Raw genomic sequence first — 25,854 nt, 5'->3', positions numbered from 1 at the left:
CATTAGAACATACGGCAGGTGACGAGGCGGCTCCGAATAAGTGGACGTCCATTTGGTACACATCCGGTGGATCTCTACAACCAGGCGTGTGCCATATGAACCGAAAGGCCAGCCCGTCTGATGGGCGGACCCGGACCTGGTGGAACATTTTTTCGACATCTGCAACGACCGGTACGGCGAATTGGCGAAAACGCAGAAGCACACCGATGAGGCTTGTTAGGAAGTCTGGTCCTTTCAACAAATAGTCGTTAAGGCAGACGCCTTGGCTCTTCGCACGTATATCGAAAACCACTCGACATTTTCGGGTTTGTTCGGATTGAAGACTGGATGGTGTGCGTTGTACCACGCTCGACCAATTGGACTGTCGTCAATTTCAGCTTGCGACAGCTTTCGCGCATGTTTTGACGACACGTAAGTTTCTATGACGTTGCGGTAGGTATCTGCCAAACTAGGATCTTTGACGAACTTCCTTTCGAGACTCGGAAATCGCCTGTGGGCTGCAAAAAAGTTATTGTGAAGATTGGGGTAGTCGGTCTTCCATAGTAGGCCGCATTCATATCGTTCACCGATGTTTCTTGTTGTTTCCATTAGAATCTTCCAGGCTCTTTTTTTGTTTTGACTGATCGGTAGCACAACATTCGGCTTAGTTCCGAAAGTGTCTGTTTCGATAAACTGGCGGACCATGGACGACATTTCCTCTTCGTGGGAGCTGACGTGGAAGCAGCTGAATTCACGAGAAGTCGATGGGTGCGTCTGCCCAGCGATACACCAGCCGAAGGTAGTCAGGTGGGCACGAGGGGCTCTTTGTTGCAGTGGATCTTTCCGAGTTCCAAATATCTCGAGAGCTGAGGGATGGTCTTGACCGACGAGAACTGCGACATCTTCGGTTTCGGCAGAATGGACGGGTACATGGGCGAAATGTGGCCATGTTTTTGCGAGCTGGGCCAGGTCGAATGGTCGCTTCGTTAATTCGAATGAATCCATGCTGTGCGCATCCACGACGTTGAAGTTGAAAAATTCGGTCTAGCGAAGAGATGTTGAAGCAGACGACTTCGGTGTTAACGGCTTCACCTTCTCCCTTCACCGTCTTTGTCATCATCTTTTCGGTTCTCCCTTTAATGCCTAATTTATTTGCCGTCCGACGCCTTAAAACCGAAATCTCACTTCCGGAATCGAGAAGAGCGAAAGTATAAACTTCCCTTCCATTTGCTTTCAAGAGTATAGGCACTATCGACAGAAGCGTTCAGCCGATAGATGAATTGACGACCATAGAACCCGAAAATATGGCACCATCGAAATCTACTTGCTTTTTCGGGCTCCATGCATTTCGGGCTCCATGCATTAAAGGGTGATGGAAACCACTGCAATTTACGCTGGTGCAACGTTCTCTCCGCCTACAATCGCGACTGAAGTGGCCACGATCCCGGCAACGGAAGGAGGCCTTACAATTTTTAACGACCGTAACTCTCTTCTCAACAGGGAGCTGCTTAAATTGTCGACATTCGCTTAAAGGGTGCTTGTCATGGCCATTGCATGCCGGACAGATTGTCGCATTTTTAGTGTTAAAGACTTGGTGGGTCGTCGGCTGTCGACCGTTTGCGTTGTTAACTCCCTTCCCGTTGAAATGGGTAGTGGAATTCAAATCGACGAAAGCTGACGAATGGAAAGTTCTGCCATAGCGATGTCATCCAGCCAGTGGTCGAAATCTTCGATCATCGATAGGCGAGGTTGCATCGACCAGCTCCTTTCTCCCCATTTGCTTCCTAACATCGGCGGGAGCTTAGAGACTAGCTGCGATAATGTCGCATGGCTGTGCAGCTCAAGACCATAGCCACCGAGGCGTAAAGTTGTGACTACGGAGTGCAAGTCAGCAGAGGAGGTTTTCAGCGCCTGGAAGTCCCCGTCTTTGAAAGAGCGGAGCTTCAGAAGTGAAACGATGCATGCTCGAGCCACAATTTGTGGATTGCCGTACCTCTGGTGTAGGTGGTAGAGAGCGAGGTAGAGTGGTAGAGAGTGTAGGTGGTAAAGAGCGCGGGATTCAATAGGGCGTCTCCAATGTTTTTTCTTATCTCCGGCAACAGTGCTTCGCGGAGATGCGTGATCCTTTCGGCATCAGATCCAACAGCGTCATGGACCAAAATTTTGAACGTTTGAATGAACATAGCCCAACTGCTTGGGTCTCCCTAAAAATATGGCACTTGAAGCCTCGGTGGTTTGATTCCGGAACGGACTGTGGTAGCGTATGGAGTGTCCAAATCTTGGATCCAAGCATCTGGCGTATAGATACCTGGTAGATGTTGGTATCTGCCATCGGTCTGCATTGGAGGATCTGATGCGTGTATAGGTTGCAAAGGACTAAACGGGACGAAGGCCTGGGCAGCAGTATTGTTTGAAAATGCCATTGATCTACAGGTTTCGTTCACGACTGAGGGCCCATTTGATGGGGGCGGAACGGTACATGACTTCGACGATGGTAGAGCAGTCGAACGACGAGTCATCGGTGGAGGAACTGTAGGTAAGGCACGACGGTTTGACACAGACGGGTTCATCGCTCGATTAGTTATCATTACGTCTGACGTCATTTGTGGTGCCATCGTGGTATGTTGTAGATCATCTGCCGTCTGCGTTTCTGTCTTTGTCGGTTGCTCATTATGCCTAGGCACGGTGTCGTCCGCTAATACTTCGGAAAGCTGTTGACGCATAATGGCGCCGCTAAGTCGTTGACGTTCGACCTCGTTGTGCAAATCTCGCTGCTTTCTAGAAGAATCGACCTGTCTTTGATGTTGTTTTCGGTCAGCTTCAACTTGTAACAGGTGTTGTTGTCAACTTCGGCTTGCAGCAAACGTTGTTGTCTGTTGGCTTCGGCTTTCAACAAATAAGCTTCTTCTTCTTCTTGCCAGTTCGACTCCTCTCCCGCTTGCTGCAATCTCAGTTCAGCTTCCCTTTGAAGTCTTTCGGCTTCATGGATCTTTGCGAGTGTTGATGAAACACTGGAACTACGTGCTGACCGGTTGGAACGAGAAGAATGTGCAGATCGAGTAGAGAGGCTGGCTAAATAGAGGTCTACTTTATCGACAAGCTCTTGGTGTTCATAAGCGGCAGCTTGGAACCATTGTCTCTCCATCTCGGCCTGTTCCGGGGATAAATTAGCACATGCGACATACTGATCATGACGTGATTCAAGGTCGTCAAAATCACGGACGTATACTGCACGAAGCGTTCGAACTGTGTCTCGATCATCTCCTATTCTAACGGACGCCATCAGCCGTTTTCCCGTTTTCGTATGGACGGTCTTTCTGCCGGAACGAGATCTCTTCAACCTCTCTGGGTCATTTACATTTTCCCACGAGTCACTTCGCTCATCTTCCTCGTAGATGGCCGTAAGATTAACCGTTGCTTCAGCCATATTGTCGATCACGAATTGTTCTATAGTTCCCAATTAATTATGCAGCTCACGACGTCGAGCAGGATATTGGTACGCTAAGGCAAATGTACAGAAAACGTACAGTCTTGCTCTTCTATTCAGGTGAGGCAGCTTGGGGAGATAACTCGACAATCTTGAAGTCAAAATTAGAGGATAACGATTTACAAAAACCACGCGACAGCCCGAAGCTCAAGGTAAAGATGGTGGTTTGGAACACTGCGCGTAGTTCAAAACGTCGGGATAAAGGCCAATACGACTAGTCTTTGGCGAAACGCTGAGCGCAAAATTTCAGTCAACACGAAATTCACGGATACGATTGCCACGCGGGACTTTACAGCAATGTTGCACTACACGTGTCACGTTGGTAGAATGCGAAATGGGAATATTTCCCGGTCGATGCACCAAAATGTTCCAAAGACACGAATGTAGGCGTTCAATAATGTTTTAAACGTAGTTTATTTTCTTCTCCGATTGTATGGGTTGCCAGCCCACGAAACGTAACACACGAAACACAAGTCTGTGACGATGGTAAACGGGTGGCCGGCCCGTTTAACAGTCAAGAGATACACACAAAACGAGACAAACCGAGATTTGAGAACAAGATGAAGAAGGCACGAAGGCACGCTGTCAATGGCGGCCAGAGAGCTATCGACGAAAATCGAAGAAAGGACGAAATAGGGACAACTACGTTTTTTCGAAGTGGTCGAAAAGACACGAGATAGAAAAGTATTTACTGTCCAAGGACTAAAAAACGAATGCGCTGATCAATAAGATGACATACGACAAAATGGGGAAGAACACCAAAGCGCGCCAAGCGAAACAAAAAAAGGGATCCATCCCCTCTTCCGTCTCAAATCCGTTTAGCTAGCGGCAGTCTGGTCTGTCTCGTGACGTCACTTGCTGTCTGGCTTGGGGGGGGGTGTGACATCACTTACTTGGGGGGGGGGGACTTTGGTGTCGCTTGCTGGGAAGGTTCAAACTTCCCAACAAACATAATGTTTAACGAAAGTGCTGATGAACACATGAATTAAAATAATTATTTCAGATTTGTAAACATCGTCTCTATTTTATTGAAATTACAAATGTCAGCAGCTCAATGATTTATTGCCACTGTTTAAAAGCTGAAGAATTAACTTTTAAGAACAGTAGCATTTCAAAGTGTTGGTCACTTAATCTCAATCGTTTGGGGAAATACGTTAGACCCGCTTGGCTAAACAAACTTTCTACTGCAGCTAAAGAAGGAAGGGCCACAAATTCGCCGAAAAATTCGGCTGAAAAATAAATCAATAACCTGCTACAAATAGAAATGGAAAAAAAGAATACGATCTACTTGTAAATTAATGTCATCGTCGGATATTCATTCAACTGGTCGAAATTGTGGCAAAAATTGAAATTTTTTTCAACTTCATCATTGGTTTGTTGTATTTTCTTGTTTGTATCTTCTTCGTAAGGGACGCGAAATAATTTTTCTTCATTCTTTTTTTGAGGACTGGGATCCGACCGAGATGATGATGTGCATCAGTATTCTTGTCTGAACTGTGAATGTATAAAAAATGTAATATTTTAAATACCATACTTCAATGCTACATTCACCAAAAATTCACTTACGAATCAGATTTTTCAAAGACCCCCTGCAAACGGCGGAATTCGCATTGTAGCAAAAACTTTGCTCGGCAAACATCTTCTTCTTAATCTAGCCAGGACAGTTTAAACATGGGATTGGATATCGCAGCCAATCTCAGATCGTTATCTGCAAACATCGTTATATACATCAGTGTAAAAAGATTATTATGAGTTGGATGGTATAAATAGTAAAATGGTACCTAATATGAATAGCATCCAATAAGCTCGTTAATAAAAGCTGACAATGAATAATGGAAGCATCATCTTTAGCGCTTTTCAAATTGTTTGTTAAAACAAGTTGGCAGTAGAAATCCCATACCGACATTTTTTTCTGCCTAAAAATGCATGTAAAGTGTCCAGCGGTTCTGCCACCAATTTCATGATGGAAACGAACTCGTTTAGAAAACGTTCTTCTCCTTGTGTGATAGGCGTGATGTTGAAATCTTCAAATAATTTTCGCATTGCGCGACCTTTTTTGTTGTGAAGTCGAACAAAGCAGCAGATTGCGGAATACTCGGAATTCCATCGCGTTTCGTTTTTTAGCACTAATAACCTAGCCAAGTGACGATGACAGTGTCAGAATTCAAAGAACTTGAACTCTGTTTGTTCCACAGCTTGTGCAATTTTTCGAAAGCGCCGATTCTTAGTTTCTGGAAATGGTAATCTTGAATGTTTTTGGACATCTACTTTGGAAACGAGATTCAATAGATTACAAGCGCATCTTCTGTGAAACGGAAGGGCCGCGTTATCAAAGAGTGATTCCTCCGAGTCGAGAAAATGGTCGTCCAATATTTCACCGAGTTCGAAGAAAATCATTTCTTCATTTTGGGATTCACCTTTAAGAAATTCATCTTCTTCTTCCTCGGGAGTTTGGTATTCGTAATTGGGAAGAGTTGATCTTGCTCCCTTTTCTTTAAAACATTTCATGAAATTCGATACATTGTCGGTTGTCGATCCTCGTAATTTTCCTTTCACTTGGCATTCCTCGTGAATGGATTCTATTAGTTTCGACAGCACATCAAAGGTGTGATGCCCAATAATGCGACGGGTGGCAAAGCACGCACTTTTCCTTATTAGGGATTGACTATCGTACCAATGGATAGTTTCGCCAAGGTAGGATTTCCTTCTACAGGTCCACGCGTCCACGGTCGTGGCCGCATCAGTACACTTTAAAAGCGCATCCTTTAGCTGCAGTTTCATTGTGTAGTACTTATTTTCAAGCATATTAGTAAAGAATGTTTTCCCCCGCAATTTCAAGTGCGGGCGAAGCTTGAGATAAGTAGCTGAAATTCTTGTTTTTCGACTATGTGAAGCGGGCACACGTCTACGATAAGGAAATTCTGTATAAGAGGGAAAATTAGTGAAAAGTAAAAAATTTTATAATGTGAATGTACGAAGGTTGCTGAAACCGTCACCTGCTATAAGGTTTGCCGAGATCAAACAATGTTAGCGTATGTGCGCTAGTTAATTTTTGATTATTGATTCGGTAGTAATCTGATTTCCGATTATGTTAGTATTTATCCATTGCTAATATCCCGTTTTATAAAGTTCATTTTTTACAATTTTTTTTTTATTGAACAACTATCGCTTCTTTGAACAGAATATAAGAAATCTATGTTTTTCGCAATTCGCCTTGTTCTGTCCAACCTCTTTGCTCATTCCCCCCCAACTCCCCTTCCACCTCCCTTATCACTTCCCATTGCCGATGCTTATGCCATAGATAAAGACCGTTTGTTCATTTTGGATACGAAAATTGAATGAGTTTTGCGGGGCTTTTGTGGGTGCTGGGAACAAAGATATGTTAACATGAAGACTAGTTAGTTCTTATTAAAATTTGATAAACAATGTTTATAGGAATAATATTATAAACTTAAAGTATCATTTGAAGTAAGGAACAAAAAAAGAGACTGTTATAATTCAATATTGATTTTATATCATTTATTTCCTTATCATATTTTCAATTCTTTTCAAAGTTACAAAGAGCCCAATATATATATTAAAATCATAACCTACTGATATAACTATGCCAGGCGGTGTGACTGCTGACTGTTATCTAGGCTAGGAGCGCTTTTCACCAAAGCAATAAATAGTTCAAGCAAAACTGGAATATACAATTTGCGTAGGAACATCGATGAGTCAAAATTCGAAAGTAAATGCATGGCTATTGTTAAAGAGCAACCGTTTGTTAAAGAATAACCTCACATTTACTCCGAGAAAACCATCTACGTCTCTGGCAAGAACTTGCATTTTTCCAGCATTTTTATAAATGATTTTTTACGTTGTTCGTATCTAGTTTTCCCCTTACGCACATTTTCAAGGAGCTATTGGTTACCTAATTACATCACATTGCTGAAAAAACGCGAGTTCGCTGCTTTTTATCATTGCTGGAAAAACGCGAGTTCTTACCAGAGACGTAGATGGTTCTCTCGGGCTAAAGGTGAGGTTATTCTTTAACAAAAGATTGCTGTTTGACAAAAGCCACGCATTAACTTTTTAAATTTGACTTTCCTACGCAAATTGAATATTCCAGTTTTGCTCGAACTATTTATTGCTTTGGTGAAAAGCGCTCCAAGATAACAGTTGGCAGTCACCGCCTGGCATAGTTATAGCAGTAGGTTATGATTTTAATATATTTATTTGGCTCTTTGTAATTGTGAAAAGAATTGAAAATCTGATAAGGAAATAAAAGGTATGAGAATCAATTTTGAATTACAATATTCTTTCTTTTCTCCCTGCCTCAGACGATAGTTTAAGTTTGTTACATTATTCCTATAAAGATTATTTATAAAATGTTAATAATAATAAACAGGTCTTCGTGTTAACATATCTTTTTTCCCAGCAACCACAAAAGCCCCGCGGAACTCAATCAGTTTCGGTATTAACAACGAATCAGTGGTCTTTACCTATGTCATAAGTATCGACAAAAAGAAGTTATAAGGGAGATGGACTGGGGGTTGGGGGAATAATGAAAGAGGGTGGACAGAACAAGGCTAAGTGCGAAAAACATATATTTCTTGTATTATATTTAAAAAAGCGATAGTAGTTCAATAAACCAAAATTGTGAAAAATGAACTTTATTAAACGGGATATTAGCAATATATAAATACTAACATAATCCGAAATCAGATTGCTAACGAATAAATAATCAAAGGTTAACTAGCGTACATACGCTAACATTGTTTGATCTCGGCAAACCTTATAGAAGGTAACGGTTTCAGCAACCTATGTACATTCCACTTTCCACGGAATAGGAGGTTGGAAATATATTTTGGAAACAAATATAAAGTTTGTAGGAACATGGAAATTAAACGGAGAAAAAGGCCCAGTCCAATGGAGAAAAAGGCCCACTTTTAAATTTGGAAAAAAGTGGGCCTTTTTCGTCTGGGCCTTTTTCGTCTGGGCCTTTTTTGCGGGCCTTTTTCGTCTGGGCCTTTATCGTCTGGGCCTTTTTCTCCGACCTCCCCCAAAAAGTAAACAGACCATTTTGATATTTCATCAGGAAGGTTCAAAAGATATTTAATTTAAGACTTAAAAACAATATTACTTTGACCGCAGTTTTCAGTTGCTTGAAAAAGAGCACTATGAAACGTATGTAAGTGTTTATTTAAATTTGAAGCCGATTTGAACTTTTCTGTATGGAAGCATTGCTTAGAAAACAAACAGCTACTTTCAAATAATGGGTCTTTTGCATGTGTTGCTCTGTAATGTTTAAGCAAAGCTCTGCCATTTGTTGTTTTAAAATTACACACCCCCACTTGGCAATCATAATTGTCCAGAGGATCACAAGGTACACTATATTTGGCCACAGACATTTTTCACTTCCACGACAACGGATAACTGAATGTCAGTATAAAAGTAATTTGCTATAATTGTTGTTCACCAACTATAATCTGAGTATACAATGTTGGTTTTTTTTTCATTCTGAACAATGGAATAGTATCGTCTGCTTATCCCGTCCCTCCCTCCGTCCCATTGTCTTAGCATTTTACACGTCTGAAATTGTATGTTCAATAATTATTACATTTGGAGGAAATACAAGTTTGGTATAAGGTAAATTAAAAATTAATTTCATATCCTAATGATCTTTGAAGGCAGCTCAAAACCCGTTATTATAATTGGCAATCGAAAACAGTCTTAAAGTTCTATAAACATTGGCAGCACTGGGAGACGGTTTCTTCTTCTTCAAAAAAGACAGTGCTTTTCATTGTATAGCTAATGGAAAAACGATAGAGTGCGTAATTCGGTAAGTAACATTTATGTTTATCTGAAAGTACCTGTTCCTTTTCCGTTGTGCTGTTCTTTTTCTTTTTTTAAGATTTCTCTTTTATTTTTTTTGTTGCCTTAAGAATATGGAAGAGGTTACTAAAACCATAATAGTCGAATTAGATGGGAAAGAAGAATACGAATTGGAATTCATCACTACTTCCTCCACGTTTGATCTACAAGTGATTTTTACGTATTTAAAAGCTAAATCCAGCAGATTTAGTCAGGTGTCCCAGTATGCTTACTTTGTCTTTAAAAAGCAAAGTGAGAAATTCCCAGGTCGATGTGTGACTGTTGGTGACCACTCACCAGTAAAAAATCTGAGCACATTGCAGTGCACAAGCATGCCAAAGCCTAGCTGCTCAAGAGTAATCGTCCAGGATTTACATGTTAATATCTGTAAGTTAATTGCATTTATTTTCAAATGTGTAAAGCATCTTCCCGCGTGGGACGATGGACTTTACGGATTAAGACAATAAATTTAAATTGAACTCGAGGCGTTTTACCCACAGTGACATATGTGTTTATTGTAAGCTAAGACATAAGAATTAAAAAGGTAAGAGAACAAAGGATAAGAAGAAACATTCGGAAAACAGTTAAAAGAAAGAACAAATAGACAGGGGGTCTTACCGTGAACTCACGAGTGAAAGAATGGAAGAAAACGACACAAGGCGAACTTGGATTTTAGCTTTCACACGAGCGATACACAGCAAAAGTTCAGATTCGTAAGAATCTGACAATCGATGTCCGGGATAGCTCGGAACAAGAATGAATTCTAACTCAAAGTTTAGGTAGGGAAACATTAAGCAAGGCACAATACTACTCAATAAAGCGGAGAAGATTGACTTAAGACGACTATTTGGCACGGCTGCAACTACTTGTCTGATTTCCGTCAACTGCTAGGTTTATCACGAAACTTTGCATACTGCAAAAGTGGCGTGATTGGGCGAAGCTTGTGCATTCACGCGACAGCCAATTAAACGATACCGTTTGATGTGGCGGGATGTTGAAGGCGTATCGTCTGCGTGAGTCAGCTGCAGGTGTTCATTTGGGTCAGCGTCACTGCGTATATAGTGTTGCAATTGCCATGTCCAGACTTGCGTTTACTACTGAAGCAAAAGCGAGAAAAAGTTAAAGTAATATGTTCGGCTTCGTTACATCACTCCCGGCGGCGTGAGATTACGTCCCGTAATCAGAGTTGATTCATTGGAATCGATTCGGGAGCCACAGGTCTTGGATCATCGGAATTGCGGCAGCATTCAGCCCAGATGAAGGTAAAAAGACCGCAGGCGTAACATATGCGTAAGAAGAGAAGCACTAAAAGACATAATATGCCGATGAAGAAGTTATTTGTGATGATGTCCCACCAAGATGTATAAGTTCCGACACTAGCCGATGTCACTAAGACATTCGATGCACTGTATTTGTGGCGTAAGGCAAATTCAGGTGGAGGATGTTCATTAATCGCGGCGGCTATATCAGCCATAATGTTCATATGATTTAGCATGTTGTCGGTATATGCCGGGTTGCTTCGATGTTCGTAGTCGAAGAATTCGACATTTTCATACCGAAAAGAATGCGCAAGCGTCTGTTCTGGTAACACAATGTTTGCTTCAATTGGTAACCAGGTTTCGTTACGGTAGGCATAAGGTTTATCGTTGAAATTAACAAAACCATTAGTCCAGTAACAAGGGGAATATTTCACAAGTTCCCATCCGTCAAAATTAATAGTGTAATTTTGAAATTTCGGTTGCGGTCCGCAATATGTCAGTATAGCTTCGAATGTAACATTTAAAGCCTTACATTGAATCAGCACAACCGTTTTTCCAAAGGCTTGTAATTTTGTGCACTGTGGTAAATTTAACTGCGAAGCTGCTAACCATCCGTTATATTGAGCAGTTGTAACAGCCCTTTCGTGTTTGGCCTTGCGAGCTTCACATTGCATCAGTCGAATTTGTCTTGCCAATTCATTTTCATGATCGGTAAGTTGGTCTCGAATATATTGTCACGGCCATGGATCTTGTACCAAGATAGAGACGTCGTGCTTCAGATTAAAAGATAATGTGTATTTCACCACAAGGTTCCATAACACAACTGCCAACTAACTGCTCTAACCAATTAATCAAAAAGCCACACAGAAGTGCAATATCGCCCCTTTTATATCCGGCGACGAGGGTGGTGCTCCAATGGACGGCCATAATTGGGGCGGGATTTCCGTCCTAGCGCTGTTGTCGCCACCGCAATGGCGAATCGGATATTTCCAACGTAACATCCCCCTCCTTAAGTCGCGACTCGTCCCGATCGCGCTCGTGTGCCAGGAAAATAGAAGTCTAAAATCTAATATTTGTGTTACTGGGTAGAGGGATTACAGGGTTAGAGGAATCACACGACATTGACTTCATTTATAAGGGGGAATAAAGTAAATAAAAGCATTTTCCATGAATAAAAGTTGGGGCCACCGCCACGCCATCTAGCGCTCGTAGTATCAGTACTAACCGGCCAGCCCAGAGATGGCGTGGCCAGTTAGTGTCCTTTTCCAACCGCGCTATTCACTCTCTTCTCATGTCCTCATGTTCTCGCCGGCTTCCATCACGTCCGTTTGTTCCCCTTTCGTCCTCCCTTCCCTCCCGATCGGGTGTTGGTGATCGTGGTCTCGTATTACCCGAGTTGGTCTCGCAAAAACGAGCAATATGACCGGAGCGTCCACATCGGTAGCAGATTGGTTTTCCGTCTTCTGTTCGAGAAGGTTTCTCCCCTCCCCCTCCCAGGCATAATTGTTTAGTGCCTCGTTCCAGCTCTTCTATCCGAGCTGCCATATCGCGTATTAAATTTTTTAACTCATCATGCGACCCTGAGCGCGTGCTGTCTCGCTTTGCGTCGGACTCGTAGGCTTCTTGTTTCAACGGAGTTCGCCTTTCTTCGTAGTCAGCATACGTGACTCGCCTGGCTGGAATAGGATCCTTCGCTTGTCCCATAAAATTAACTGCCTGATTCGGCTTCTCTGAATCCTCATATGCCCTAGTTTAAATTTGTAATGCTCTAAAAAATTCATCTGTCGTCCGGGGCTGTTTAATTGTCATTTCTCGCTTCAAAGGCTTGCCCACGCAAAAGATTTTGCGTGGGCAAAGATAGGGTTCAACCTACGGCACTGATTGAGCACGTCATAGAAATATCATACGACCGTTTCCGAAGCCTCCTGCTTCCGATTACGTAGCCTAGCTTTATGATAGCGGTCGAAATCCTCCGATCGAAATGTTTCTAAAAATCGGGTTCGTAGGCCCCTTATCCCGGTTTCGGCCTCCCTCCCAGGCGCGGCTTCACGCGGAGCAACATCGTCCCAGACCACCTGTCCTATTTGACAAGCTAGCCAATCCTTTGCTGTGCCTTCTACGAATAATCCAAAGTATTCCGCTTTCTCAGCGGGACCCCATCCATTAAAAATGGCGGTCCTCTCGAAACGTTCTATCCATTCAGCGGCGTCATCGTCTGGTCCTCCGCGGAAAACTGGTACTTCACGATACTGCGATGGATGAGCCGGTGAACGCTGAGCGGCTCCTTTGCCTGTGCAGGTACACGGGCGGGAGGTCCATCATTTCCTCTAAATTCCGCACGTTGGGCCATTTCAAGCGTTGGTGCTATAACGAGCGGTAAAGCTTAAGAAAAATCGTCTAACCCCTTATCTCTTCCTTCCCTTGCGCACTCGTTAAAAGGTTCCTTGCTTTTCGGCTATCTTCCGTTGCTCCCTCGGATCACTACACGTTTGTTCTCCTACACCACTATCTCTCGATCTTGCTTCCTGATCAAACTTCCGATACCTACAAGAGGAATTTGTCCTCGCGTTCGACTTTCCGATCGGGTTCAGTGATACGATTCCTCTTCTCGGAAAGGTATGGCCGATCGCTTTGGCAGTCTGTGCCCCTACTTCTGAGGAACTTGTCCTCGCGTTCGACTTTCCGATCGGGTTCAGTGATACGATTCCTCTTCTCGGAAAGGTATGGCCGATCGCTTTGGCAGTCCGTGCCCCTACTTCTGTAACTCTCTTTAGAGATTCCGCCTGACTTCCGTCAAGACCAACGTTGCGTTGTCCTTCCTCGCTTATCGGGGACGCGGCTAACCCTCGTAAACGCCTGCTCTGCCTAGGCGGATCCGTACTCATCCACCGAGCTACGTCTCTCTCTCCCACCCAATGGTAGGCCTGTCGGGCTTTCACTACGCGCTTTCCACAACTTACTGGGACGGGTCTCAACCTAACAGCGAATCAAGGAAATCGGCCAGGTCTGTGGTCCTGTACCACGGCAATTTAAGGCACTTTCTAGCCGGCCGATCACACTTCCCAAGGACCCCTAAACAGCACCTGCCTCCAAGTCCCTTATTCAAAAACTTCCCAAGACCCGTGCGAAAAGAACAACAATTGCGCTTACCTTACTCAGCCTAACAGGTGTTACCCTGCATCTCCACCATGTCACGGCCATGGATCTTGTACCAAGATAGAGACGTCGTGCTTCAGATTAAAAGATAATGTGTATTTCACCACAAGGTTCCATAACACAACTGCCAACTAACTGCTCTAACCAATTAATCAAAAAGCCACACAGAAGTGCAATATCGCCCCTTTTATATCCGGCGACGAGGGTGGTGCTCCAATGGACGGCCATAATTGGGGCGGGATTTCCGTCCTAGCACTGTTGTCGCCACCGCAGTGGCGAATCGGATATTTCCAACGTAACAATATTGTATATTCGCGGGTACATTTAGATTTTCGTCGATAGGTGGCGCTGGGGTCTCCAAAGTGGCTGTTAAATTTTCCATGATGGCCGCTGTCGAAACGGTGAGTTTTGATTGGCCGATGATATCAAACGACGAAGTTTTATTGGTGCATTCGTTTTGTAGGGAGGCACAGCGTTGTATAGGCGTCAAATGAAAATCAAGTTGTTGGGCGTCATCTTGGAGCCTGAAAATTATTTCGTCACTCGGTAGACGGACCAGTGTACCCATTCCATCTTCCACTAGTCAATTGTTTGTAACCAATATCCGAAAATGTCAGGTTCGCGATCAAATACAAATTTATCATCTGAAAAAGTCATCCGATTTTCGTCACATTGTTTATGGTTAATCATTTCATTACACTCGGAGGGTGAAGTGTCGATCGAAATTTTATCTGGCACTATCACTAATTGACCGAAAAAGTTCATGGTGATGCGCCGTATATTCTTCCATCGTGCGCAAATATATCCCGGAAATTTAGCCGCGACACGTTCTTCGCTATAAATCGCGTATTTCACCTTTACGGCCTTATTATCGGGCGCAATTGCTTGACAGTTATCGTCGGAGAATTGGAGTATTCCCGTCCTTAATGGTTCGGAACAGTCGCATACGGTTGTTTGAAATGCCTGCGGGTGTAACCCGTAAAGGTATAGCAACAGTATGAAAGGAATCAGCGACATTTTCTATAGGGGGCAACATATAGTAAACATTACAATCAATAGAAAACGGTGGAAAGTATGGATAAAAGCATTATACAACATCATGTGGGTTTCTTAAAACTAGGGCGAGTAATATAAAAAGAAGGTAAAATAATAAGCAAAAGCGGAAAAGTATATATGACAGCAATTGAAAAGGTCAACGATCTTCCGTCGGCCCTTAAACAGTTGCCGATGGTCGCTAGCGAGTAAAAATACGCACATGGGGCATGGAAAACATGTATTTCCTAGTATAAGAGTAAGCATTTTTATGCAGTAACAGGTATCATTGGAAAGAAGAAAGAATAATCTCCATGATGCAAAAGAAAAATTCGGAAAACGACGCATCGTTTAGACAGGAGAAGAAGAAGATGCGTGTTACAATTTTAATGTCGGGGAAAAACACAGGTCAATTTTCATTAGAGTAACACAAAGGGCGGATACAGATAGGGTAAAAGACAAGTGAAACACGAGCAAGGGAAAAGAAAAGGGCGCGCTTGGTGGGCTTAAAGGGTGCATTTTTCCTAAGCTCAACGCAAGGCGTAACACAGGTGCTAACAGCTCAATGACAGAGTGCTCAGCTGTGATGCTGGAGGTCCGAGGCTCGAATCCTCAGTAGAACTAGATAACTCATCCATCAAGAAGAGTGCTAAACTACGCAAAATGTTGCATGCGTTATCTATTATCAAAAATAAACGACGTGAAATTTAGGTTTTTATTTTCTAATTCCAACACATGAGAAATGGTATGGGGAAAGAAACAAAATGGCGCTAAAAAGGGGAATGAACATCTGGGGAAGAAAGAAAAAGCGGCTTGTGCGAGACAAGGGACATTTGTCGCAGACACAAGAGGTTTGGGTAAAATAGGCGTAAATTTCTTAGTGAAATATACGTAGGCTTATGGGGTATATGGACTAATGTTTTTCTTGTATATATATATTAGAGGGACCCAAGAGAGAAGGAAAATAGGGAAAAGACTGTGTTAAAGAATTTCAAGAAAACCTACGTCAAGAAGGGAATATTGCGGCAAAAAAGGGAAAGGACAAACAATTTGGACTTAGACAATTTACTGAAAAGTAGGGAATAGCGCTAACGCGGGAAGTTACTTTGTTATTTTCCTATTCTAAGTTTAAGTATATGTTTTTTTTTGTATCGGCTTATAAGAGTTTTCTATCTTTCTGTTACTCCTACCCCTTCTCTTTCTTTTGCCTGACTCTAGCTAGTGGTTAGTTCATACATAGAGATATATATGAACAAGGACAAGTAACTAGTTTTTTTGTCTGATTTATTTGTTGAGGGCAAGAACGGATACAAACAGGCATGAGAGAATGAATCGAATATAAATGCAAAGGTTTCCTTTTTTTTCTCAATTTTCTTCTTGCGATGATGGGCGGCGATTTGCAGGGTCCAAATCGAGAATTGCTTCGAAGACTTCTGTGGCCCTCTGCCAGTCCTGTTGTTCGATTAGCTGGACGAGTTCCTCCGTCCGAGATTTTGTGAGCCGAGCTACTCTCCAGCAGTTCTGGAGATGGTGTTCCATATCCATCAGCCGCCTTCGGAACGGTCGCTGATTGTCGATGGAGTTTCTTCCGCAGGCTGCGCTTACGGCCCGGTCGACGTCTTCTTTTGTCGAAGTGGTGCTGGTAGCTTCTTGTACTACTATGTTGTCCCCGGTTTTAGGATTGCGGCGAACGCGTTCGATCTGGGGTATCTGTGGCCGACGAAAGTTGTTCGCAGCCATTTTAGAATAATTGTGTGTCAGCTTCACTCTTTTTCTCCTGGTCTGTAGCGTTGATCAGTTGCGAGTGTGGTCCCGACGTTCGAGACGTATTGACCTATATAGTCAAGCCTTTCTCTTGTAGTTTTAGAACTTTATTTTCCTAAAAGTTCGAGTTCAACACTAAGTCTCCGAGAGGTCACTCGATTGTTTCAACAGGTGTCAGTTTTCTTTAGTGTTGTCAGGAGGGGAATTATTTATTGCTGTGTAGGGTTGGGTAGCCTTCTTCCAAGGGCGCACAACGGTTCGTTTTTCTTTCGTTTCGTTTTAAAACATAGATTTCTACTTTTATCAAATGGAGATAGGGAAAGAAGAAAAAAGTGAAAGAAGAAATGAAGAAGCGTAGTGTTTCTACTAGTGATTTAAGTGGGCATAAATTGTGTATATCAACTTGTGAGGGATTCGGTATATGGGCGTTGGCGGTGTGGCGTAATGCTATAGCTTCTGACTGTCACTCGGAAGCCTTAATTTCGAATCACGTCGTGACCTTGACTAAGAAAATTACTGGTAGATTCCTCTGGAGTTGTTGAGGTTAACTAATTCCTAATTACTATTCTGTGGGTGTATTAACAATAAATGTTAAAATTTTATTTATCCTGTGCCGAATTTTCGAATAACGTTGGGTATTGAATTCGGTATTCCATATGGCTATATGGCTCGTTGATACGGCTCGGAAGTCTCAGGTTCAAACCACGCTGTGATCATGACTAAAAATTTTGATGGTAGATACCTCAAGAGTTGCGAAGCTGATTAATTCATAACTATTTTACTGCGATTGAATTTTTTATTAAATATTTTAAGTTTCTGGTTTGGGTTGAAATGGTTTTGATATATAAGATGGCGTGAACTTATATCTAGACGCCATAGCGACACAGCTCTCGACCACCACTCGGGAGTCTCGGGATCGAGCCCCGGCTCGGCTGCCGTCTATCCTAAACCTTTTCCTTTTTGTTCTTCCTTAACCTTTTTTCTCTTTGGTTAACAAAATTTAAAGCTGTGAAAAGCTCAGTGGGTCGTAGGTTCGAGCCTTGCCTCAGCTGTTTTCGAAATACCCTTTAATCGATGTGTTGGCTTTTATTTTGGTTTTGTTTCTCTATCCTATATTTCCGTGTACCTTAAACTGTTTCCATAACGTCTTTTTTTTCTTTTTGAATTTCATCTTAAATATTCGTATAATGAAAAGCCGGCGGAGTTTATGCGCCCTACTGTGTTTATTTTATTGTTTGTTAAGGTAGAGAATATAATGCGAAGAAGAAAATAAAATGGTTTGGGATAGAGCTCTATTCTAAGGGGAATAAACACATGTTCCTACTGGGGTGAGAGTAAATAAAAGGGGTTGTCGTTGTCGTCGGGGTCCTTTCTTCGTTCCGTTTCTTCATGGTGTGTTCAATGGGTAGTGTTGGGGCCGTCGCGCCTCTGACGTTTTCGACCAGTGTCCCACTGGTCGGGTGACCCGTTAAAAAGAGGGGGGTGGCGCTTCGCGGGATCCAAGTCTAGAATAAGCTTGAGGGTGTTGGTGTTGACAGCTCCACCCCAATCTTCAGCGTAGAGATCCGTGTTCAATTGACGGGTGAGGGAGGCCGTACGTTCTTCGATACGGCGCTCGTAACGCTGACGTTCCATCTTCCACGATTCCATGTCGTCGAGCTCCGGGGACCGAGGCGTCTGGCTGACGACGGTGGTAGTTTTTTCGGGCACCGGAGTCCAATCGTCGTAGATTGGGATGGCCACCATTGGTGCCATCGCTTTTCCGGCTTGCTCTTCGGCACTTAGCCACTCGGAAGCTGCCTGGGTTTGCTGATTGGTTGAGTTGGCGCACGGGTCCATCTTTACGGAAGTTTAATTTTGGAGCGCGATTTTGGTGAACTCGACTCAACAAGTGTCAAAAACGTTGTGAAGTCCCTTTGAAATTTCTTGCTGTTAAATACACGTCGTTCGTTATGTGATCGTTGACTTTGTTTCGGAAAAACGCTTCTAATTTCTATAACGCACTGGTAGTCTTCGATTTCTTTGCGGGCGTCCGGTAGCATTTTGGGGTGGCAATTCTTCAGGCTGATCGATGGCTGGCGCCACCTGTCGGGCCTCAGATTCAGGATTTATTATTGCGGCTGCGTTGTTTCCGTGAATTATTGTGGTGTTAAGTGGGCTATTGTACATGTCATCAAAAGCCGATTTATTATCGTCTGAATTATATATTTCTTGGGTTTCGCTGACTAAAGGAGAATGTTGTTTATTGTTTTGGTTGGCGGCCATTTGTAACTCCGCTGACTCCAATTCCACCGTTTCGGGTTCCGCACTTTCCACATCCGCGTTTTCTGCGGCTCTTGCTTCCATATCCACATTCTCCAATTCCAAAGGTTCCAATTCCATGTTTTCCAATTCGCTTGTTGTTAGCTCCATATTTTCCATAGTTTCCATTGTTTGGGTGGAAATCGATTAAGGAAATCGATTCTCGAACTTCGAAGGCGTCTCGATAGGGGGACAATGTTCGTCTTTCCATAACATTGTTTCGTACAGGGGTTTTAGACGGTTAACGTGAGTTCGTTGACAGATGTATGAATTATCAGCAATATCAACTGTATTATTGGAATAAACTTTTACAACTCTATAAGGACCTTTATATTTAGAGGTAAATTTCCTACTATCGCCCTCTTTAACTACCCTAATATCTAATAATACTCTATCACCTACCATGTACTGCTTTACATTCGCTCTTTTATTATATTGTTCCCTCTGACGTTTCCCTGCTTTTTCGCTCTCCTCACGGACGCGCTGGAAACTGTAACGCAAGCGATCAGCTAAGTTACCTACGTAATCTGATGCGGAGGTAAATGTTTTTGGGGAAGCGTCAAGGAATTCATTAATAGGTATATTGGGATCTCTACCGTGCAGTAAATAATACGGGGTTTCACATGTCGAAGAATGGACAGAACTACGGTAAGCAAATAAAACATCATCCAGTTCCCAGTTCTCATGCTCTCCATCTTTTAATTCTTTTCTCAACATTGTTGTTAATGTTCGATTAAATCTTTCAGTCTCCCCGTTGCTAGCTGGAGTGTAAGCAGTTGTTAATTTTTGATCAATTTTCAATTTTTTACAGAAATAACGGAATAGCTTTGACGTGAAATTGGTTCCACGATCAGAAAGAATAGCTTTAGGCATACCATGTCTAACTATAATTGTCTTATATACACATTCCGCTGTCGTCTGTGCTGTTTGATCCCTTAACGCAACAGCTTCTACCCACCGGCTAAAATAATCGGTAATGACTAAAATATAACAATTTCCATTAGGTGAAATTGGCGTAATGGGACCCAAAAAGTCCATTCCAATGACTTGGAAAGGAGCTTTTGCTATTTCATGAGGATGCAACAATGCCCTATATGTTGAAGAAGTGTTGGCGGTGCACACCTCACAAGCCTGGCAGTATTATTTAATTTCCTTTCTCATATTTGGCCAATAATAATGATTCTTTATTTTCAAATAGGTTTTATAAAAAGCTAAATGTCCGCCCATCGGTGCGTCATGTAATTCTTTGAGCACTAGATGGCGTAACGATGCAGGCAAGACTAACTGATGGTTAGTTTCGTTTCTTTTGCTATCGGCAGGTGGCAGCACGTGCCGGTAAAGTGTACCATCAATAACTTTGAAATAATCAATTTCTTTAACCCAATCCGGCTTAGATTGAAGAAAAGATTCCTCGAGTTCTCCGTTATCCAAATAATTACGAATGGCTATGCAAAGGTCGTCTTCCAATTGCTTCTCGCAAATTAAGGTAATTTTGCTTTCAGTTTGGATACTGGCTATTTTAAAGCGTAACAGACAATCGGCGTTTTGATGAACACGTCCCGGTCTATATTTCAATTCGTAATTAGTTGCGGCCAATAGTATAGCCCATCTTCCTAATCTACCATTATTATCCTTTTGTTCTTTAAGCCATTGCAAGGGACGGTGGTCACTGATAATTTCAAAAGGTTTATCCAATAGATAATGCCTAAAATGCTTGATGGCATCTACGACTGCTAAGGCTTCCTTCTCTGTCGTACTATAATTCGATTCTGCTTTTGTTAACTGTCTATTGGAGTAGGCTATGGGGTGTTCCTGGCCATTTTGAATTTGAGATAGCACTGCTCCAATGCCGTAATCGCAGGCATCGGTGAAAAGGATAAATTTTTCATTGAAATTGGGGTAAGCAAGAACTGGTGGCGTTACTAGATTATTGCGCAATTTCTCGAAAGCAACTTGTTCCTCGGGTCCCCAACTAAAAGGCTTCCTGCTAAGATCTTTATGAGTCAAACGAGTTAACGGTTTGGCAATCGATCCAAAATCCTTAATAAATCTTCTGTAGTATCCAGCTAATCCGAGAAATGATCTGACTTCGTCGACTGAAGTCGGTGTTTTATAATTGACTATTTTATCAATCTTGCTCGGATCAGGCTTAATACCATCGGTCGATATTACGTGACCTAGATAATTTACTGAGCGTTTAATAAACTGGCATTTCTTGAGTTTCAATTTCAGATTGGCATCTCGTAGTAATTCAAAAATTTTTCGAATATCACGTAAATGATCTTCGAAAGTGTCGGAAAAGATTATAACATCATCCAAATAAACTAATGCTTTACTTCCCAAAACGTCTTTCAGTACGTAATTCATTAGCCATTGGAATGTGGCAGGTGCATTGCACAAGCCAAATGCCATACGTTTAAATTCGTAGAGGTTGTTTTCTACCACAAACGCTGTTTTCTCAATAGCTGGATCATCAATTTGAATTTGCCAATAACCTGAAGCTCAATCAAGAGTTGTGAAAAATTTCTTCCCATATAATTTGTCTAATGTTTCGTCTATTCTAGGCATAGGGAATGAATCTTTTTTCGTAATACTATTTAATTTTCGATAATCAACACAAAATCTTACTTCTCCACACTTCTTTTCTACTAAAACCACGGGTGAAGCCCATGGAGAATGCGAATATTGGATTACATGTGCATCAGCATTTCTTGAATTTTATCATCTAATAATTTCCTTTGGTTATTTGTTACTCTGTATGAGCGTTGTCGAATGGGGCCTCGTCCTTGTGTATCAATCGTATGTTTTATAAGGTTGGTGTTTCCTAATTCTGAATCTTTGGACGCAAACAAGTCGTGAAAGTCGATTAATAATTTTGAAAGCGGTTCTTGAAATTCGGAATCTATTTCTGTGAGTAAAACTGGCTCAATTACTGGTTTAGGATTATCTTCTAATTTCGCTAAAGAAGTTTTTCCGATAACACTTCCAACTATTTCAATTATGCCTAATTTAGTGTTTCTAGGAATTTTGATTTGATGTAGAGAATGATTCTCGACCAAAATTTTATAAGTTCCATCTCCCGATACATTGCCGATAAATTCTTCGATATAAATGCCTGCTGGCAGATCTTTTGCTGGGGTAAATATAAACGCTGTATTTTGTGGGACATACGGAAATGAATCTTTCATTTGCGCTGCAATTACTATCGACGTCTGACGAAGTAGCGTCGTCTTTTTGACCGTAGCAACTGCCATGTCGGGTACCTCAGAGATGGCTGATCCCTGCTCATCCCTCGCTAGGTAAATGCTCCTGGCTTCTCCGTCAAGCCGAAATCCGTGCTTCTGGATTGCATCCCATCCAAGGATACAGTCCTCAGAAACACCATTAGTAACAATAAATTCTTGCTCAAAAACTGTTTCTCCGTATCGTACGGGTAAAATAACTCTTCCCAGCGTATGTAATTTCTTCTCCCCTACATCATATAAATCGAAGTCAAGCTGACTGCAGATCACCTGACCTCTAGGGGGTAACTTATTAAATAATCTCTCATGGATAATATTTTTAGACGCGCCTGTATCAAATAATGCTTGTAGCGGGATCTGAAAAATTTTCAGTGGAATTCTAGGGGTCGATTCATTCGTAATAGTGGTTAATTTTGCGACTTGTCGGGGTTTAATATGAGGCTCGTTATCAACTGACCCGAAGCTACAGTTGATAGCTACTGGTTTCCCTGGTGTTGAGGGGCCCCCGAATATTAGGTCTTTGCGAATTTCTATATTTTGGACAAATATTAGACTTATGCCCAATTTCTCGACAGGAATAGCAGATTGGAGGCTGGGCTTGTTCCAGAGTGTGACGCTGAAATTGACGACAATTGGACTGAGTGTGACCCCGGTAACCACAAAAATTACAAGTTATGTTCTGCTGATCTGACCTGTTATTATTATTATTGCTAGGTGGCCTCGAGAAAGAGGACGCAACTGGCGTCGGTTTGTTTGGAAATCGAGTGGGTTGGTGTTGATAATGGTTAGGATTATAATTGTTATTATCATAACTATTATTGGGACGATGCTGGGGAGGCCTCCAGTTTCTGTCTTGATTGGCGTTATGCGATTGGAATGAAACTTGTTTCCTATAAGGAGTGTCTGGTGTAGCCGGAGAATAATCTTTCTTATCATGCTGGAGTCGTTTAACAGCCTGTATGAGTTCGTGAAGAACATCCTTAATCTCATCTTTATCCGACTTTGGATTATCCCCTTGCTTATGGCTATGGCGAATATTGGCAACGGCACTGCTTACAATTTCTTTCTGGTCACTTAACATTTGCTTAAGTTCTTTTAATTCCGAATTTTTTGTGCTAAATGACTCGTCAATTGCCCTAACAAATTCATGCTTCTCATTGTCTGTTTCCAAGGCTTCCAGCCGAACGGCGTAAACGCGAGTTGCTGCTACGAGTTCGTGAAAATCTTTGAATTCCTTATATCTGACCTTAGCTTGCAATTTTGAATCCAATCCTTCGATAAATTTCTGCATGAGAATAACTGCGAAAGATTTTCCCATATAACCATCAGGATATGCCTTTTTTAAAATTTCCTGTAGACGATGAGCATAATCTACAATTTTTTCTCCAGGTTTTCGTTTAGCTTTATTGAATTTCTTAATGTATACATCAACATTTTCATCCCCGTGGAAGTCGTCGAGCAAAGCCGTTTTAATGGAACCATAGTCGTATGGATGTTTTTAAATTAAGGTTTGTATGAGTGAAAAAGCTTTATCTGTTAATTTTGCTCGCATCGTCTGAATAATATTCCCTTCAGACCATCCTGCCCCATCAACTATACTCTCAAAAGATTCTAGCCAAGAGTCAAAGCGAGTAATTGGACTACCGGAAAAGGGAGGAAGTAATTGTAAGCGTGAAAAGGTATGCTGGTTGTTTTGTAAATCATTTAAATCGTTTACCATAGCTGCCCTGGTAGGGGAATAAGAGTATGCCATATTGTTGGTAAAAAAAGTTATAGGAGAGTTTGGAGCCCTGTGATGGTGAGATTGCGCGGTGCCCGGAATGCGGTTCGAAACTGGCCGGAATTCGCCAATATTGTTGTCGGTCAGTGGTATCGATGGTTTCGGAATCGTAGTCGTTCTGTCTTGCGCTTGTCGTTCTGCTGTGATGATGTCGGACAAGTTGGGGTAATCTCCAGCTCTTCCTGGGTTTCCCGAATGGACGATAGCAACTGTTTCAATTGTTTGGCAGTCTGGGTGAGGACGTCTTTGGTGATGGTCGATAGCTGCTTGTTGCACGGTCTTGCCACTCTCCGGAAGTGGGTCAATCTGTTCCCGAGAAGTATCAGTTCGGGTAAAAGTGATTCCAAGCTGGATATTGATTGTAGTTTTCTTATGAACGAGAGTAGGTTTAGTATGGTCGTGAGAAGAGTCAGTTGGAATTCCAACAAGGTTTTCTCCAGGTTGATCGAAAATTCGAACGTTTCCAGGATCAGAAACTCGTATTGCCTCTCCTCCTCGCTGATTTGCGTCGCCGCTCTCGGCACAAAGCCGAAGAGGGTCGTGTCCTTCGCTGGTACGAGCGTCTGCAGTTCCTCTATGCTGTACGTTTGTCCTAACAGGAACGTCGTAAGCTGCCTCGCATACGTCGTAAAGAACGTCGTCAACTCGGACGCCTGTTGATCCGCCTTCCGCGTCGTCCGCTTTATCTGCCCGCTGGCCCTCACTTCTTGAATCGCAGCTAAGTATTTCAGGAATATTGTTGGCGTCTCCACGTCCGTCAGCAACTGCGGTTTGCCCAGGGGGCGGTCTCTCAGCCCGAAATCGTTCAGTAGCCGGTTCAGCTGGTCCCAAATTTTTGGGTCGTGTGACTGGAAGTCCAACACCCTCTCCTTCAGGCACTTGAGTGCTAATATCAAGGACGGAATCGGACTCGACGGCGTCGGAAATACTTTGGATGGATTGCTCTGGATCTCGTGGTATAGGTGATGGAGACTCAAGTTGAGATGATCGTCCATTCACTGGGCTTTTCTTTTGGAAGAAGCTTAAAAGAGTACTCTAGAGGAGACTAGCCTTTGATTCGCTTTTCGTAGGTGATGTTGGAGGAGAAAGACGAGAAAAGAACTTAGCATAAACCGATCGTGGACGTTGAGTGGCTGCGGCAGTAGACTTAGCACGTGTACCAGTTTGTTTATTTGTGGGTTTAACGAACGGACCTACTTCCTCATAAGCAGGATTCGACCGTAGTTTACGTAACTGAGTATTATCTGTCTGCACTTTAGGTTTCAAAACGGGGGAAGCAGATTTCTTAACGGCTTCAGTGTCTGCTTCTGTCGCTTTACAGCCCTGAACTCTATCTAACGTGGATGAAGAGCGACCTGATAGTTTCTCAAAATCAATTAACTTAGCAACCGTTTCGTCGGTTATTTGTACCACCGGCGTTAGGGAAACAAGGGGGGTGCTTACAGGCGTGCGAGGTATCTTATGTCCACCAGAAATAACATCATCCGTCATTGTGGTTGAGTTCGAGAAACCGCTGCCACCATAATGTAAAGCATCTTCCCGCGTGGGAAGATGGACTTTACGGATTAAGACAATAAATTTAAATTGAACTCTAGGCATTTTACCCACAGTGACGTATGTGTTTATTGTAAGCTAAGACATAAGAATTAAAAAGGTAAGAGAACAAAGGATAAGAAGAAACATTCGGAAAACAGTTAAAAGAAAGAACAAATAGACAGGGGGTCTTACCGTGAACTCACGAGTGAAAGAATGGAAGAAAACGACACAAGGCGAACTTGGATTTCAGCTTCCACACGAGCTAGACACAGCAAGAGTCAGATTCGTAAGAATCTGACAATCAATGTCCGGGATAGCTCGGAACAAGAACGAATTCTAACTCAAAGTTTAGGTAGGGAAACATTAAGCAAGGCACAATACTACTCAATAAAGCGGAGAAGATTGACTTAAGACGACTATTTGGCACGGCTGCAACTACTTGTCTGATTTCCGTCAACTGCT

The sequence above is a fragment of the Daphnia carinata genome, chromosome 5 (genome assembly GCF_022539665.2).
Source record: "Daphnia carinata strain CSIRO-1 chromosome 5, CSIRO_AGI_Dcar_HiC_V3, whole genome shotgun sequence".
Taxonomy (NCBI): domain Eukaryota; kingdom Metazoa; phylum Arthropoda; class Branchiopoda; order Diplostraca; family Daphniidae; genus Daphnia; species Daphnia carinata.
This window is presented reverse-complemented; position numbering follows the sequence as displayed.